Source organism: Taudactylus pleione, unplaced genomic scaffold (assembly GCF_031769625.1).
Source record: "Taudactylus pleione unplaced genomic scaffold, aTauple2 ptg000128l, whole genome shotgun sequence".
Taxonomy (NCBI): Eukaryota; Metazoa; Chordata; class Amphibia; order Anura; family Myobatrachidae; genus Taudactylus; species Taudactylus pleione.
Genome location: NW_028284530.1, coordinates 10,463,877 through 10,479,949, shown reverse-complemented (window position 1 = coordinate 10,479,949; position 16,073 = coordinate 10,463,877).

Here is a 16,073-nt window from a genome sequence, read left to right as displayed (position 1 = left end):
TGGGTGCCTAACCTTGATCTCCCCCGGGAGTCCCTACACCTAACTCCCCCGCGTGGCTACTAGCTAAGAAACCCAGATTACCTTCGCTCGGGATGCCGGCCGTCAGGATTTTGGTGTGGGGCTAAAGATAGGCATCAGAATTTCGATGCCTATCTGTACTCCCAGGTCCGGTTTCCACTTGCGGGATTTCGATGGCTGGCATCCTGGCCACCGGTAACCTGACTACATCCCCATTCAAGGGACTCTTACTTTCTGGATTACAGTACATACAGTTGGGGCAAAAATTCTGCTTAGTTTTAAAAATGGCTTGGAAATCTCATGGTAGCAATTAACACTGCATTTGTACTATTTAGCACTTTCTTATTAAAGAGGATTTTTTGGTCTATCCGGATTAATGATGATCTCAGCTATATCTTATATCTATTGTGTACACACTTTTATAAGATTCTTTTATATGTTGTCAATTAATAAATACTTATGATATTAAATGTAATTTACATGTGATACCTTTAGTGTTTCACACTCTGCAGCTTGTTAAAATTATTTTTCACTTTGTTTAAGCATATTTTGGTTTGCTGCTGTGATACTGTCTCTACTGCAATATAGGTAACAAAAACAACACTATTTCCAAACATCTAATTTGTTTAAAATTAAAAAAATAAAGAAAGAAATCAAGTTTTCTATTAAAAGTTTATAAGGTTTTTGGAAGGTACACATAATGCCTGATTCAGAGTTGCACACAATTCTGATTCCGACGCATTTCTCAATTGATTTTTAACAAACTGCACATGCGTCTACAATTTGTCTACAATTTGTTTATGTACTTTGTAAGGCACTGCGGAACACTCTTTAGTGCCATATAAATAAATGATAATAATAATAAAGCGTTGTGATTTGCTTTCAACTTAAAAATATTTAGAATCAATCGCATTTCACTGTTGGTTGAATGGGAGTTCCTGAGTGACAGAGGGACAGTAAGGGGCCATAAGTGTCCTGTGGACATGTAGACAGAATTGTGGGCTATTCATTGGTGATAGTATGCAATGATCCATCCAATTTCAGACAGATCTACTCCCCCTAAGCTAGGACAGCTGCAAATGCAGATAGTTGTGATGACGATTGCTCTGACAAGCGAAGGGCTTGAGGTGATGCAACCACATAGATGTTTCCAACACAGAACACGGGTGGATATTCCTATTAATTTCCCACCGCTTTGCATTCTACACAGAATCAAGCCCAAAGTGTTTCAGCGCTATCTCAGTTTTGTAGTGAATTGATAGGTTATGTTCTCATGAATATTAGTTTGATTCCCAATATATCTGCCTCCACTGTGCTTAGACATTGCCAAGTAATACGTCTTATAAAAAACAACTCTTGGACATAGGATTTTTTTTCAAGCTTAATAATAAATTTTAAAATAACTTACAGTTGTATACAAAAGCTACCAAAGCTTGGATACAAAACCAAGAGCTAGTTTTGAGCTAGATACAAAAGTTTCTGTTTCCATTTTCGCAAATCTGCATTAGTACAATTAAGTTTCTTTCTGTGTAAGTACTTTGAGTGAGACATCTATTGATATGTGCAAACATACATAGATTTAGCCCTGCAAAAACGCAAGGCACATAATTTGTATCTATTTTGTGTAGGCACATCACTTATGGAAGAAGAAGAAGAGGAAGAGGAGGAAGAAGAAGAAGAAGTAGTCCTGGTGTCAAGCAGCCTCTAAGTAAAAGAGCAGACACTTGGCACCTTGCTTTCCAGGTAAAGATGATGAGTGTCAGGTGGACAACCAAGCTGGATCTGGAGGAAAGATATCCCAGTGAATGGGACAGGTAAGGCCCAAATGGAGTACCTGAGTTTCTTGAAAACCCCATTGTCCACCAGCATTAGCCAGCACACCATTTATTGGACACCAGGCCACCGGCCTTACACTTGGTCACTAGGCCCTACCTCCACACCATAGGCTGTAAGCGCTACTAGGCCTGTGCCTACAGTCAAGCATTAGGCCCTTTCTTCAAGTCAGATATTAGGCCCATGCCTTCCTACTGGCATTAGGCTTATGCCTCCAGTTATTAGTGGTATTGTTCAGCAGGGGTTGGAGCCATGGTGACATGATTCAATAAAACTCGCACCATCAAACCCTCGTCCCGAATGCAGTGAGCGGCATGAGGTGGGCTGGTCTACTTGTGAGACCAGAACAGCACTTCAAAATTCAGATATTCAGTGAGTGTAGGTAAGTCTGCATCCAAAATACAGTTACTGGTTTTGTGAGCATTTGTTTTGAATATGCATCCCACTCAGCACCAGTCTTCCTCTATCTGAATGTAATGTCAAAGAGTTTTTACCCAGGAAGCCCAAATTAGTCATTGGTAATTTATACAGTCTTCTACACTAGCAGAAATAAATAAATAAATAAGAGCAGGGAACTGACTGTGGCCCTCATTCAGAGCTGTACGCTCTGAGCAGAGCGCACGCTCTGAATGAGGGCCGCCCTCCATAATTATGGAGCGTCCTCCTGGACGCTCGTATAGCTGTGGGTCACCACCCACAGCCTATACGAGCGTGCAGTTTGATGGCCGCGATGGTCTTGACCATCGCGACCATCGCCACTGCGAGCCGGAGCCTGCGGTTGAGTTTTTCACCCACAAGGCCCGGAGTGATTTTGGCTCTGTCAGAGCCAAAATCACTCCCACTGACATCACTAGTGATGTCAGTGGGCCGGCTTCTGACGGTAGGCGTTCCCTTGGGAATGCCCCCGTCAGGGAGGCACACCCCCGGCACGCCCACCAAAGGGGGCGTGCTGTCAATCAACATCGACAGCACGCCCCCTTTGATCAGACACAACGAGCAAAGGAAAGTCCTTCGCTCGTCACGTCTGGCGCATGCGCACGACGGAGCTCCCGCCATCATGCGCATGCGCAGTGCTCAACATCGACCCACTTGCGAGCGGACAGCCGCTTGCGAGTGGGTCTGAATCAGGCCCTGAATTAGAAATTAACCACATTTCTGATACAGACTGTAATGAACACGCCGTGAGGGTTTTCATAAACCTTCACTCATGCGCAGTTGTAAAAATTCACTCAACTACGTGAACATTGGCGCTGTGTGCTGATTGCAAGCGACTCAGAACCAGGGTCAGGAATCTTCTAATTTTTATCATATCACATTTATTTCAACTTGAACACGACATCTCTGTAGCTTTTCAAAAATACTTTCAAGTGATTTTTTTTTTTTACTTGACTGCTAAATTATTTTGGCACAAAAAAAATTGTGCAGATAATTGGAAGTCAATAACCAACTCTTAGGGGCTTATGTAATAGCTAGCGACTTCCAGCCACTGCGGGAACTCCTGCGAGTCTTTCTGTATTTTTAAAGTGGCAATCGTTTTAAAGGCAAAACCTGCTTTATTTTGCCTTTAAATTGACTGCCGCTTTAAAAATAAACTTGCAGGAGTTCTCGCAGCGGTTGGAAGTTGCTAGCTATTACATAAGCTCCTTAATGTTTACAATAAGTGACTGTGCATATCTCACTGTGCATATATCTAAAACACCATCCGCCTCTGCTAAACAGTCTCTTTATGTAATGTACGAAATGTGGTTACTACAGAGAAGAAACATATTTCCAACACAACACAGTTTTATTTTATATCCAGATAGAAGCAGAATAATGACTGTTTTCAATAAACACTGTAACACAGGAATAATTTACATTCAACACTAACCCTAATTGTCATATCATCTTGGATTTCAGATTTCAAGCTGTAGATTTGAAGATGCCTCAGGCCCAGTATAACAATGCACACCACTGTACTTCATGTTACTTTTGGCACTGAATGAGCATAATTTATGAACTGACTGCATTCATTTTGTTAATAGTAATTTAGCACCTACAGTAGTGTCACTATTCTAGAACATAATTCTGATTAACTCCCTGTTAGTAAATTACTACTACAGCCATTCTAATATGTTAACTGTTATTTAGTATGGTTGACCTTTAAATGTCCTGCATAAGTTATTATAACAAATTGATTATTTTATTATATATAGAAAGTCCGATTTTTAACCTACAGATTTTAGGTCAAGTTCTCATGGAAAGTTGGACGTGCTATATAAAGATAGCTCCATAACAGGGTGATCTCTTGACACAATGTCATGCCATCGTGCCGAGGGGATGGGGCCACTGGCACCTGGAAAAAGAGCTCAGCCTGGAGCGTTACTGGAGACCTGCACATGCGCAGTAGGCTCTGTCACAATGCGCTGAGTAGTCTGCACTCAGGGCCCACTCCTCTCTTAAACCATCCCTGGCAGCGACAGTAAATATTTGGTATTACGTTACAGATTGTGTGCACAAAGGTGCTGTCGTGATTGGGTAAGACAGTATCAGCATAAAAGTGATGGGCGTTCCTGGGCATTGACAGGGAGCAGGCTAGTAGTGAATGCAAAAATGGTCCGCTATTTGGGCGTGTCATGGGAGTGTGTCGTGGGCGTATCAGTGCAAGCAGCTGCGTTCCCAGACAAACAACATCTGGCCTAGGGGACCATAGTCAGATGGATGAACTGCATCTGCCGTAGGACTGGTGCAAGTTTCAATCGTACGACCAATGGTGACATATAAGGATGCACCAATCGGTATTACAGCATGCATGGGTGCTAATAGTGGGCATCTCAGTCCTTGCACATTCAATAGATGTACACAAGGGAAGGAGTTTGAAGCAGCATTTGCATAAATTCTTAGATGGGCGACCACCAATAGACACTGCTGTGGGCAATTTTGCATACAATCAGAATCATCTCCTTAGGATTTAAAATGCCATTAAGTAAAGACACAAATACTAATTAAATGTAATAAACTTCAATAAAACCCAATCATTATATTCCTCTTTAAAAATGGTAATCATATTTGTGTATAAAGAGAGAAAGGAGAGGGGCGGGCTGAAGTGACCTGGTATAATGAGGCCTTTTTGAAGCGGCCTAATCTCTTTTTTTTTTGTCATTCCAATTTTTTTTACATTATTTTTTTACCAGCTGGTGGGGGTTTGCAAGAGACTGGGGGGCTGATTCAGGTTGGATCGCAAGGCTGTGAATGCACGCAGCCAGCCAATGTTTGCATTCTGCGCATGCGTATAAGACGCAGTGTGCGTGCGCGAACAGGCCACTGCGATCGCAAGGAAGCAATGAGGGTGTCCCTTTTTTTTTACAGACGACCACCCACAGCTTATGCAAGTGGCCAGGTGATGGTCACGATGGACCATCGTGACCATCGGGCTTGCGATGTGACCCTTGTGGTCAGGTCTTGTGACTGCAAGCCCCAGTGGACTTTCTGCTCTAACAGAGCAGAAAGTCCACCTACTGACATCACGAGTGATGTCAGTAGGGCCGCCCACAAACGGCAGGCGTTCCTACAGGAACACCTCCGTTTGCCCAGCCACCCCCCTGCCCGCCTCCAAAATGGGGCAATCTGTCAATCACCATTGACAGCTTCCCCGCTATGGTGCGAGACCCATAGTGACGGAGCGCTCGTTGCTGGCCAGGTCTCGCGCATGTGCACGCCGGAGGCGGCTCCAGTGTGCACATGCGCAGTGGGGGACCATCGACCCGCTTGCGAGCACTGTGCGCTCGCGAACTGGTCTGAATCAGGCCCTAAGAACTTTCCACCCAGATGGACATCTGCATTCCAGCTTTCAGCATGTAAGCTAAGTATCGGAGGCTATTCTTATTTAAGGGGATCAAGTAATAGCTGCCTCATCTAAACACTGGTCTGTCTAAAGGTGTGTACATACTGGGCGACTAAAGTGGACGACTGAACGATAAGGATATCGTTATTGTTCAGTCGTTCACTTTATCGTCCATTTTTTCACCAAAACGATGAACAATAACTACGAATGTCCAATGATGCACTCCCCAGCAGGTCGTTCGTCTATATCGTTCATCTGGCAAACATGCAGGCCAACCTGACGATATTGTCAGGTTGCTGCATATTGGGGAATGGGGGAGAGAGCCCAGCACTGAACGATATTGTTAATGATATCGTTCAGCGGGTGTGCTCAATGTCATGAACGACATTGAGCACACCCTGCCGTGGACACACTAGATGATATCGCTCAAAGAGCATATCGTCTAGTGTGTATGCACCATTAGTTATGTAAATGTAATCTTATCAATAAATTATTTGAATAACGTGGCTAGTGTATGTTTCAAAGCCTGAAGTCTTGTCAGGGTCTTTATTACAGCATATGGGAAAGATTTCTGGACTGCACACCCTGAATATATATATATATATATGTATATATATATAATGGGAGATGCTACCTGATGAGACTAATTGCAGGCAGAAAAACAAACAAATTTCATCTGCACAACTCCAAATTATTAATAATATATAAATGCAATAAAATTTTGCAATCAATAGAGGTTTTTAGCATAATCTTGGCCAAATGTTATGGGCCTACCCACCATATCCAGGTAACCTCTGTAGGGTATCCAGGGGGACCCACACCGCAAAAATGAACCAAAGTTGCACTACAGTATATAAAACTTGTAGGACTTACCTAGAATTGTGCCTAATACTAGTGTGCACATTCATTACAAGACTCCATGCTTTTAAACCAATAAGGAAGGGGTGCTAATCCAGACTGAGGGCGTCTCCTTTCCCTCAGGTGTGCAATAAAGCACATTAAATGGAGTATATGGGAAAGATTTCTGGACTGCACACCCTGAATATATATATAATGGGAGGTGCTACCTGAAGAGACTAATTGCAGGCACAAAAACAAACAAATCTCAGGTGGACAACTCCAAATTATTAATAAAATATAAATGCAATAAAATTTTGCAATCAATAGAGGTTTTTAGCATAATCTTGGCCAAGGTTATGGGCCTACCCACCATATCCAGGTAACCTCTGTAGGGTAGGTCCCTAACATACTATGATTCAAATCCAGAGCACAGGACACCCCCAAACTAGCCCAGCTAAGCCGCCCCAGGGCACCGCCATAGTAAGAAAAGTGCAGTGTGAAAGAGATAGTTAGGAGCAGCTACTGCTGCATATAAAGAATGAAAATAAAAAGTGAGGTACATATATAATAAACAAACACTGAAGGTTTAAAATGTGTTATAAAAGAAAAATGTGTTATAATGTGGTGCCCTGAAACAGATCAACAAAGGCAATCCAGGGGACCCACGCCCCAAAAATGAACCAAAGTTGCAATACAGTATATAAAACTTGAAGGACTTACCTAGAATTGTGCCTAATACTACTGTGCATATTCATTACAAGACTCCATGCTTTTAAACCAATAAGGTAGGGGTGCTAATCCAGACTGAGGGCATCTCCTTTCCCTCTGGTGTGCAATAAAACGCATTAAATGGAGTATATGGGAAAGATTTCTGGACTGCACACCCTGAATATATATATATATATATATATATATATATATATATATATATAATGGGAGGTGCTACCTGATGAGACTAATTGCAGGCACAAAAACAAACAAATCTCAGGTGCACAACTCCAAATTATTAATAAAATATAAATGCAATAAAATTTTGCAATCAATAGAGGTTTTTAGCATAATCTTGGCCAAGGTTATGGGCCTACCCACCATATCCAGGTAACCTCTGTAGGGTAGGTCCCTAACATACTACGATTCAAAACCAGAGCACAGGACACCCCCAAACTAGCCCAGCTAAGCCGCCCCAGGGCACCGCCATAGTAAGAAAAGTGCAGTGTGAAAGAGATAGTTAGGAGCAGCTACTGCTGCATATAAAGAATGAAAATAAAAAAGTGAGGTACAGCCTCACTTCTGTCTGGCCACAGATTTCTACAAATGCCCATTTTTGGGGTGCAGAGGATGGGATAATAATTCAACGGTGGGTAAGGGCTATTTATCTATTGATGGGTCTATTTATTAAATGTTGGGGTGATTGTAGCGATGAGGGCTATTTAATGCTGGGATGACTGTTTAGTTCTGGGGTAGTTTGCAAGCAATTATTTGGATATGATGCTATATGTGGGGTTATTCATGGATGGTTGGAGACAAAAAGGTCTGTTTATTAAATCTGAAAGCTATTTATTTAATTTCAGAAATAGTTGGCACTAAAGAGGCCATTGGATGTTATTGAGTTAATGTGAGAACTGCTTATGGGGAGGAAAGCCTTAATTATGAAAAGCTAGCAGAAAGTAAATGTAATGTTGAATGTCTTACTTTGCATTACACTATTTCTATACTACCAATCACAGAACCATCATCAGCACACAATTACATCCATTATGAATGCTCACTGCATTACTATTCCCAGCACACAGTACATCATAACTTCACTTACTCTAAGCTAACTTAAAATATCAGTAAGATAAAATACTATGGTGCTAATTCTGAGTTGTACTCTTCTGCAACTGCTTTAGCCTCTTTTGCCGTAGTTGAGTCTGCAACTTTATACTAATGCTAGTATCAGCCTTTTCCCTGGTGTACAAGTGCAAGGACTGGGATGCCCACTTTGAGTGTCCATAGATGTTGAATCCCACTTGGTGGTGTCTCTAGTAGGGATGTGCACCGGACCATTTTTGCTGGATTTGGATTTGATTCTAATTCGTCGTCCGGCTTTGGATTTGGATTTGCCAAACTGCGGTGACTGGCTTTGGATTTGGATTTGGATTTTTTTTTACAAAAAGCTAAAATCACATAAATTGGGCTTTTTTTTCTTCCTAGAGTATTATTAACCTCAATAACCTTAATTTCCAGTCATTTACAGTCCATTTAGACCACCTTACAGTTTAAATTATAGTTTTCACCATTATTGGCCAAAGGTTGCAGTGAGCTGACTGGTTACTAAGCGATAGAGCAGTGGCACAGACACCACAGTTTAAAGCACATCTATGACACATTGCCACACAGCAGTGGCAGAAATGAAAAGTAGTGCACCCACCCAGTGGGGTACGGCCAGCAGAGTCACAGTACTTGTTTACAAAGTGGGCTATGGCCCTAGGAGTCACAGTGCACAATCTTATTCACATTACACTGCACTTAGTGCCCCTGATTCACATTACACCATAAAGTAGTGTCTCTTATTTATGTTACGACACACAGTAGTGCCCCTTTTACACAATGCCTACAGTAGTGCCCCTTTTACACAATGCCCACAGTAGTGCCCCTTTTACACAATGTCCACAGTAGTGACCTTTATACACAAAGCCCACAGTAGTAATGCGCCTTATACAATGCCCACAGTAGTAGTGCCACTTATACAATGCCCGCAGCAGTGGTGTACCTTACACAATGCCCCCAGTAGTGGTGCCCCCTATGCAGTCCCCTTAGTAGTAGGGCCCCCTATGCAGTGCCCCCAGTAGTAGTATGCCCCCCAGCCCCCAGTAGCAGTGCCCCCAGTAGTATGCCCCCAGTAGCAGTGCCCCCTGTAGTATGCCCCCCAGTAGTAGTGCCCCATTAGCAGGCCCCCAGTAGTAGTATGCCCCCAGTAGTAGTATTGACCCCATTAGCATGCCCCCCAGTAGTATGCCTCCCATAGCAGGTACCCAGTAGTAGTGTCCCCATTAGCATGCCCCCCAGTAGCAGTGCCCCCAGTAGCATGCCCCCTAGTAGTATGCCCCCCAGTAGTAGTGTCCCCATTAGCATGCCCCCAGTAGTAGTATGCCCCCAAGTAGCAGTGCCCCTATTAGCATGCCCCCCAGTAGTATGCCCCCCAGTAGCAGTGCCCCTATTAGCATGCCCCCCATTAGCATGCCCCCCAGTAGTATTCCCCCCAGTAGTAGTGCCGACATTAGTATGCCCCCCAGTAGTATGTTGCCAGTAGCAGGCCCCCAGTAGTAGTGCCCCCCTTAGCAGGCCCCCAATAGTAGTATGCCCCCCAGTAGCAGTGCCCCCATTAGAATGCCCCCAGTAGCACCCCCTTAAAAACACACATATAAAAACTTACCTGAATCCCCGCTCCCGCCGCCGTCTGCTCTGCTCTGCTGTATTACGTATGGAGGGAGCTGGAAGATGGAGCTCATGAGTGAGCTCCAACGAGCTCCCTCCGTGCAGCAGCCAATGAGAGTCTGCCTGACTCTCATTGGCTGCCATTACAACACACTGCTGCCGTTGGCGGCTGTGTGTTTGTGTCTGTGTAGGGCAGACCGCTATCACAGCGGTCTGCCCTACACTAGAGGAGCCCTGATGTCAGATTCTCTTGCGAGAATCTGACATCAGGAGACCGCCGTTTGGCCCCGTATGGGGATCCGAGTCAGGTGGGGAACACCCGAACAGGGTTCAGGTGGACTTGGATCCCCTGTATTCGGACCGGTTCGGATTCCACAGAATCTGAACCGCTCATCTCTAGTCTCTAGGCTCAACCATCTGTTGCACCATCAAAACTTGTACCAGCCCCATGCTAGGTGCAGATTCTCCAACAGAGTATGGCCTACAATGAGAGAGATTAAGATTCCAACCAGTTTGCAACCAGTTCAGCAACAAGCCACCAACACTACCACAACATTCCCATAAGATGGTACATCTCAGTGTGCCTGCATAGCCATCTCCCAGTCACCACCCAGCAATGCCCAATACATTTCACACACTGTGGGGTATATTTACTAAAGTGAGATTTTTCAGAAATGGAGATGTTCCCTATAGCAACCAATCAGATTCTAGCTATTATCTTTTAGAAGGTGCTAGTGAAATGTGAAATAGAATCTGATTGGTTGCTATGGGCAACATCTCCATTTCTAAAAGTTCTCACTTTAGTAAATATACCCGTGTGTGTAATAATCACTGCTGCAACTCTGTGTGTACACACATCGTAAAGCATACATTGTGCAAATTGTTAGGGATTTTTACAAACTTGCAGTAGCAAAAAATCGCTCAGCTCATGAACATCAACATTTTGTGCAACTCCGATTCAGGGCCCATTCCTATGTATTTTGCATGGGCCACTAGAAGACACTTTTTATTGTGCAGCAGTCACTAGAAGGCCCTCTGTATTGTGCAACAGTCACTAGAAGGCCCTCTTTATTGTGCTACAGTCACTAGAAGGCTCTCTGTATTGTGCAGCAGTCACTAGAAGGTTCTCTCTGTTATGCATTTGAGCCAGCCTAATAACAATTAGGGCATTCCTACCACATGAGACCACTTTAAGAATATTTTACAGAGCCACTCTAAGTTTCCAATCTGCCCCTGTCTGAATGTTACTGTGGCACATAGCATTTCAGAACACGAATGTGCATATTTTGTAATAATGTTGTAACCTTCCCACTAATGTTATGAAAACAAAGCTACATGTAACATTGACAGTGTAGTGATGTGAGAAGAGAAATTAAGGCAAAAGGGAGGTCATACTGTAGGGGGCTAATTATAAATTGCACGCAGTGGGGTCTGTGTCTGCATCTTTTGCATATTGCACATCTGCGACTTTATGCAAATACCATTATAGACCCTTCCCTGGGAGATGGCCATGTATCTGAATGTTCAATGACTGGGGCATTCACTTTGAGCATTTTAAGATCCTTAGACCCTGCTTGATGCACCTTTAGACACAGCCAATTGGCCTGTTCACTTCTTAGTGACCATAGGGATGCCTGTCTTAGCAATGAGATGCCTAATGGATTCATGTGAGGAAGTATAGACTAGTAATCAAAGCCCTAGCAATGATATCACCATTGATGCTGACATCGGACATCCACCTATCACCATTGTTGGAAAAGAAATGCGAACATCAACCTCAACCCATCGACAGTTTCCTAACCACTGATTGTCTATTCCAGCTGTCACTGTCTTCTCCAAGGCCAATCAGAAAACAGCAGGAGCCATAAGGATGACAATGAATGGACAATGGTCTCTCACCCCCAATGGCGACACCGTCTTCAAAAGAGCAATGGTTTTAAAAGACTGAGCACTAGATAGTGTAAATAGTAGGGTTGTTGACACCCAACTCCTCTACTGTATAGGTAAAACATCTGTCTTGTTTGCTATGTCTATTCTGGACAGTTTAAACCTATTATGATTGTCATTTATGAAGACTCTCTTTATGCAAGTTCATTTATTAGTATGTTGATTCCCCCTTTTAATCTCAGAATGTTAGGAAGGAGCAGAGCCGTAACTAGACTTTTTGGTGCCCTGTGCCAGAAAGAGCATTGGCGCCCCCTCATTTTTCAAAGGGACATAATGCACCCAAAATAGGGCCATGGCTTCATGGGGAAGTGCCAGGAAAGAGATAGGAGAGGCCAGGAGATGCTGGAGATGAAATAAGAAGAAGCTACATGCAAGAATGATAATAAACAGAAATTTGACAGGACCAAACTGCGCCCCCTGCCCTGTGGTGCCCTGTGCAATGGCACCGGCCGCACTACCCTAGCTATGGCCCTGGGAAGGAGGCTTAGTAACATCCTAAGCGATTGAGCTGAATTTCCAAATATATGAAAAGATGTTCTTAGTTACACATGCTCTATCTGCAACCTTTAGCACCAGGTGAGAGACCTTTTAGCAAGAAAAACAGAAGTGACAACAACTTATAATGTTTGTATCTACTGTATGCCTAATGGGTAGAACATTTTGAAATACCTGTTTAATATTCGATAGGATAATATGCCATGCCACTCGCTTGTTCTTTAACTCCTGTTTACTTTGCATTTTAACATCAAACTTGATTGTGCCTGGCATAAAATCGGTACAGTTAATGTTCTTTAAACACAGGCATAGCTGAAATACATTTCAACCACAAGTAGTTAGATTCCTTGCCCTGTATGTTTACATTACCTAAATAAAGTTGGGGAGTATAAAGAAACAACCAATAGGAAAGCAAGCTTAACATACTTAATGCTTTCCTTAAGAAACAGCAGAATTCTAATTAATATAAATAACATGATTAGAATCTTTTTTCAAATGAAAGTATATGGTTAGAGGTGATGAATTATGTCTGAATTAAGAGCTGAAAAAGACCAAACCTCTAATTGCCTACAGCCTGCCTGCAATTTAGGCAAGGTAAAAACCTTTACTCCAACACAAAACGTTTTACTCATGCTCTTGCTTTATTTTGGTTTGAAATGACAGAAACTGCTAATTTGGTGAATAATTGACCCCCAAAGACCTTTCCATGTCCCCAAGAGACTGGAATCAGTCAGCAGCTTCAGAATTTCTTTTTTCCTCTGCTGCTACCAAAGTATTTCAATGGACTTTCCTGAGTTTTTTGGGCTAATTCCCATTTCCTTTATAATCATAGTCTTTAATGTGACTTGCTGGCCAGGCCGTTTTCATGGGAGTTCTAATTGACATAGATTTCAGACATTATCCTGGCCAGGTGTCACTGGTTTCAGTGCTTGTACTTTTGATTAATGAGGCCAATGGAATAAAATTGTTTTTTAATTGGTTGTCGTGCTTTCTTAATTTTGTTTTTATTTCAAGTGCCCTGTAAGAATTTTAGGATTCTAATTGCTTAGAATATTTGGGAAGCAATACATGAAAAATGGCAGTTAAAGGAACTAGAGAATCATGTATGTTTCTGCAGTAATCATCTTTAATTAATATTATATTTGTACATGTTTGAGGTGTTCACATTTTACCATTGTTTACCATTTTCTAATTAGGGATGTGCGCCAACCGTGTTTTGGTTTTGGATATGTATCTCCTTCAAGGTTTTGGATCTGGATCTGGCTTTGCAAACCACCCTCAAGTGTTTTGGTTTTGGTTTTGAATCTGGATTTTTTAAATAAAAAATAGATAAAAAGTTTTAAAGACAGCGAAAATCATGTAATTTAGGTAATCCAAAATACGAATTTCGGATTTAAAATCCGAACTGCAAAAAGATCAGAACCACGACAAAGATTTACCCGGATCTCGTCAGGAGATTAGAATTGCGACTCAAATTTACCCGGAGTCACAAAATTCGTGTGGATTCGGATTTCTGGAGAACCGAACTGCACATCTCTAGTTCTAATAAGTGAATGTTGAAACTGTTGTAAAGTAGAGCTGAGCGGGTTTGGATTTCAGAGATCTGAACCCACCCGAATTTAGCAGATCCAAGTCGGATCCAAGCAAGCTCGGGGTTTCCGCCTGACTCAGATCTCAAAACCGAGGCAAAACAATAGAGTAGGAAATCTCGCGGTTCGCGAGCTTCCATCTCTATGATCATTGTAGTATATAGGGACCAAGCAGCGGACAACATTTCACTCTGGCTGTGAAGACTGAACAGGGAGAGTGGGTAGTGTAGGGCTGGAAGAGTTGCTGGTGTTGCTTGGTGTTGTGCTGTCTGCTGTGTCCTGGGCTGCTGATCCATTCTGGGCTGGTGCTGTCTGCTGTGTCCTGGGCTGGTGGTGCTGTGCTGTCTGCTGTGCCTGGGCTGGTGCTGCTGATCCATTCTGGGCTGTGCTGTCTGCTGTGTCCATCTGGGCTGGTGCAGAATACATCTGGGCTCTGCTGCATCCATCTGGGCTCAATTTCTGGACTCAAAAAAAAAACAATAAAAGTGTCTTTTTGTGTAATATTTTTCTGTGTGTGCATGCGTGTTAGGCTTAACCACACAAGATCCAGCCAGCAATGCAAGTTGCAACCTAGTGCTGCCCGACTCCAGTCTTGATCAATCAGTGCTTTGGGCCCAAGTTCTGGAGCTGAAAAAAAATAAAAATCAATTGGTTTTTTTTCTGATCTTTTACTGTCTGTGTGTGTGCATGCGTGTTAGGCTTAACTGCACAAGATCCAGCCAGCAACGCAAGTTGCAACCTAGTGCTGCCCGACTCCACTCGTGATCAATCGGTTCTCTGGGCTCAAGTTCTGTAACTTCTGTTCAAGTACAACTGGTTTCACTACCGCTGAGAACCTTTTAGAAAAACTAAGGGAAATCATTGCTAAATAGCTTACCCCACTTGGACTCTCCTCTGGATTTGTGATTTCGGACAATGCCACCAATATTGTGAGAGCATTACATGTGGGCGAATTCCAACATGTCCCATGTTTTGCTCACACAATTAATTTGGTGGTGTAACATTTTTTTTAAAAATTACAGGGTCATGCAGGAGATGCTCTCCATGGCCCGCAAAATATCCGTACATTTTAGACATTTGGCAAACGCTTGTCGAAGATTGCATGACCAGCAGGTACAGTTAAATTTGCCCTTCCATCAGCTGAAGCAAGAGGTAGTAACTTGGTGGAATTCTACCCTCTATATGCTTCAGGAGATGGAGGAACAGCAAAAGGCCATCCAGGGCTATACAATGGCCTATGACATAGGCCATGGAGGTGGAATGCACCTTACTCAAGCGCAGTGGAGAATAATTTCCGTGTTGTGCAAGGTTTTCAAACCCTTTGAAATTACCACACGTGAAGTTAGTTTAGACACTGCCAGCTTGAGTCAGGTCATTCCCCTCATCAGACTTTTGCAAAAACAGCTTGAGAAATTGAAGGAGGAGGTGAAATAGAGCGATTGTGCAAAGTATGTCAGACTGGTGGATCAAGCCCTTGATTCACTTCACCAGGATCCAAGAGTCATCAATCTATTGAAATCTGAAAAATATATTTTGGCGACCATTCTGGATCCTAGGTTTAAGTCCTACCTTGTGAGTTTTTTTTCCAACAGACCGAAATCTAAAACTGTGCAAAGAGATGTCGGTAAAAAGAATTGTCAGCTGCAGCCGCACGTGAAACGCCATCATCTCCTCCTTCAGTTTCTGCAGCTGCCAGGAAAAGACTCAATTTTCCTTACAGAATGCCTGCTGGTCATGCAGATCGTTCACCAAAAAATTACATCTGGTCGGGCCTGAGAGAACTGCCTACTAGTCACAAGTCTTCTACCATGACTATGTGTGATACGGTCTCCATTCACAGAATAGTGGAGGACTATTTCAGAGATAACATCCTAATAGGCATGTCAGACAGTCCCTTTCAGTACTGGCAGGAAAAAGAGGCAATTTGGAGTCCCGTACACACACTGGCTTTGCATTACTTAAGTTGCCCACCCTCAAGTGTGCACTCTGAAAGAGTTTTCAGTGCAGCTGGCAACAGGGGCTGGCTGGCAACTTTTAGCCTGGGGGGCAAATGCAGTCAAGTGGCCCCAGATTTTCTAGCAGCTTACGGCAATGGCAAAATGGATGTA